The sequence below is a fragment of the Rhagoletis pomonella genome, unplaced genomic scaffold (genome assembly GCF_013731165.1).
Source record: "Rhagoletis pomonella isolate Grant_MI unplaced genomic scaffold, Rhpom_1.0 Rhpom_scaffold_00007, whole genome shotgun sequence".
NCBI classification, from domain to species: domain Eukaryota; kingdom Metazoa; phylum Arthropoda; class Insecta; order Diptera; family Tephritidae; genus Rhagoletis; species Rhagoletis pomonella.
The window spans coordinates 23,297,463-23,301,124 of NW_023458561.1; positions in this window are offsets into that span (position 1 = coordinate 23,297,463).

Here is a 3,662-nt window from a genome sequence, read left to right on the forward strand (position 1 = left end):
ACTGTATTTTGGCTGGCGGCACTGATAACTCGTTTTCACATACTTTTGCATTGTTGCTGCATGCAATGCATGTCTGGTATTGCCGTTGCTCCTTCAGATAGCCACCTTGAATATAAGCTTTAGGCTTTTTGTGTTTGTATGTTATCTGTCCCTCGCATACACATAATTTAATATTTTTCTATTTATATGTATCAATTTATAGATATAATCGTTCTTTTGGCTTAACATGATGTAGCGTACATACATACATATATGTATGGGTTGCAATAAGTTGTAAGGCCAGCTGCACTCTGTATGCAACAAATGTTGTGCGACTATGCCCAATTCCGGCTCATTGGCGAGCTGCAGTAAAAACAGCGGGGGGAAGTCTTGTGTCAGACTTATTCGGGAATAGGTGCAGTTGCGAGCGGTAGTCAGTCAAGCAGCTGTGTATATAAATTCATACATACACTGAGACAAGCAACAATGCTGTGTCTCTGGTTGTAATGAAAACACAGCTATTCCAAATTGTCCCGTCACATGTTGCTTAAGCATACTTTGCCAACTATTTATTTTTTTAAGAACCGTTGCGAAAACTACGACAGTCTAATTTTTGCTGTGGTTTTGTCCTCAATATATCAAAGCTCCCTCAGGCTTAGAGGAATACGAAGATTGTACCAGGTTAAAATCCATGTTCCCTGTATTTTTATATTGATGCCGGTTGTATTTTTTGCTTAAAAGTTACTAGTTTTAATCAAAAGAAAAATCCTCTTATGAAGAAACCTCATTCAATTCATTTCATTTCAGCAAGATTTTGTTGCTCGCACCCGCGTATCCATGTTTCGCGCTCACAGGAATGCCGTTTTTCTAGATATTCCCCTATTTGTAATATAATTAATGTGCTTTCAAAAGGACAGCCTATTTGCTTCAACTTGCAACAATTCACTTTTAACAAGGGCTGGAGTACTTTAAGGCGATACGAATGGGAATGAATCTTTGAACTCGTTTTCTATATACTCCGCATCTCGAATTATCTACGGTATTAAGCAAATAAGCTCACAAAAAATTTCAATCGATCTAAAGTAAGATGGGTTGTTTGGTTACGAGTTCTTGGTCTAATATATATTTGTCTATTTGAAATGAAGGAGTTAAAGCCTCGCCAGACAGAAATTCTTTTCTGAGTCCCCGGGATGCTTTTGACTGAACTCTGTGATTTTGAATAGAAGACGCCACATTGGCATCGCATGCATTACTGCAACTGAGACAATTCGCCCGACTCACCACTTTGAAGCACGCATATTTGGCAAAACAACAACAACAAAAATTTATGGAACGAATTCAAACCAGCTGATTTTTGACCAACCAAATTGAGTAGTTTGGTTTCCGGCAACGTTTTGATTGTGCCGACTCGCCATGTTCTGTGCGTTTTGTCAGTCAAAAGCAATCGGCTATATGGGAGCTACATAAATGCTGTCCGATTTTGTCGGAAAGATTAATTCAATACAAAAAGACACCCGCTTAGAAAATTACAGCCGGATATCTATCTATGTCATTATTGAAATTTTCGATAGCAATCGAAAAAAATTCAGTCATATAAAATTCGTTATTCAGTTATTCAAATTGATCACTGCTTATTGAGGTGTCGAAATTTAAAGCCACAGAAACTTAATTGTCGGAATTTAAGGACTGTTATCAAGCTATAAAAAATGATGGCAATAAAATTAATGATATTTATTTCTTTCAACTTATCGAGATTTACTGAAATTTGTCGACTTATCGAATCGAAATTTTTTTTCAATTTTCAAAATATATCGAGTTATCGAAATTTCAAGGTTATATAACTTTATCGAGTTATCCTTGCTTATAGAATTTCATCGTTTTACCAGAGTGTAACGAGTTATCGAAATTGGTCGATAGCTTTCGAGATATATGGTTATCCGAATTAACCGAGTTATCGAAATTTATTGAGCCCTCGCAATGCACAGTTATCGAAATTTATCGAATAGTATCGAAATTAGTCGAGTTATCGAATTCTGTTGAGCTATAAGATTTTGGTGTTTTAAAAATTCACTGAGTTATCGATATGTATCAAATTATCGATATTTATCGGCAAACTGGAATGCATAGGGTCCAATCAAAGTCTTCCAAACACCTTCAAAAATATGTATAGCATTGACACATTAGGTTAATCTTTTGGCAAATAAAGTTAAGCTCTGGGCACATAAATTTAAACTATATGCAAATAAATTTAAACTTTGGGCAAATAAGTTTAAACTTTGGGCAAATAAATTTAATCTTTGGGCAAATAAAATTAATTTTTGGGCAAATAAAATTAAACTCAACTGAAGTACTAAACAGTGTTTGCATTTTTCTGTTACAGTAGACACGGAAGTGATTTTTGTTTAGGAAAATCGACAATTTTCATTTAAGTAAACGTACTTTTATAATTTTAGTGGTTTAATTAGCTGTCTATCGACAACAAATAAACATGTAACATCCATAAAATTCTTTACCAAAACATAGTTTTCGACAGTTTTTGTAAATAGGTACAGTTTTGTTGAATGTAGAAAAAAATGCCAAAAATTAAAGGCATTGCTAGCTACTTTAAATTTGCACTTTTTTCTACTAAAATTTAAAATTTTTAAAGATGCTGCCAAAGCTAAACATTTTGGTGAAGGTTTGCAGAATTTTCATAATTTTTACATAAAGTATGAAATTTGGGTTTAGATAGTGTTTTTAATAAATAATAATAATAATTTAAATAATTTCATAAAAAATGAGAATTAAATAAAATAAAGAAAAATAGCCAAAACTTACTAAAATGTCGCGTCCCAGTTTATATGTATTTGGGTCACGGTATAATCGATTAAAATAAAAATCATTGAATTTTAAGACTTTTAGGATTAGAAAAAATTGTCTTTAAACTTTATATAACACAATAGATTTTGGGTCGCTAAATTTGTAAAAATGGAAACGTATGTGGAAATGGAAACGTATGTGTGGCTAGAAATGGCTATTTTTGCAAAACGGTTAACAAATCGGCCACCGGCTAAACCAAATTTCATCCGACTGTTTGCCATCGCAACCGGCTAAATATAGCCGGAAAACGACTAGACTGGCAACACTGTTTCCGATTGCAATTGCTTTCTCAAAGGCAGAACGATGGACGGCACTGACTGAATTATTTTGCAAGGCATTTAAAAGTTCAAAGTAGGAATAGCAGACAGGAACTGGGAAGTTTTTGTTGCTAAATTTTTCCAAGCTGCTATCTCTTCAAGAGCTTCAATTTTGTTTTTGAAAAAGTCAGGTTATATTGGAATAAAGCCCAAACCATTACTGATGCCAGCTTAATCCCAAACAGCATTCGCGGCTGAGTTACAAGTATGTGGAACACAGTGCCCATAAATGGCAAGAGGAAAATCCATTAGAATGTACGCTTGGGCTCCGTGGGATTTACCACTAATCACTGGAGCTGCATCATATGCTTGACCATAAATGTACGAACAATCTATACCTACTTCCGAAAGATACCTCTTGATAGTTTTTGGTAATAGGTGAAAAATTAACAATTCGAAACGCTCGCAGTAAAATTCTTTCAGCCCGATTCTGTGCACTTGATAAATCAACATTTTTATATTTAATATTTTTATTGAGCTTTGTACCACGATTGTTTATTAGGAAAA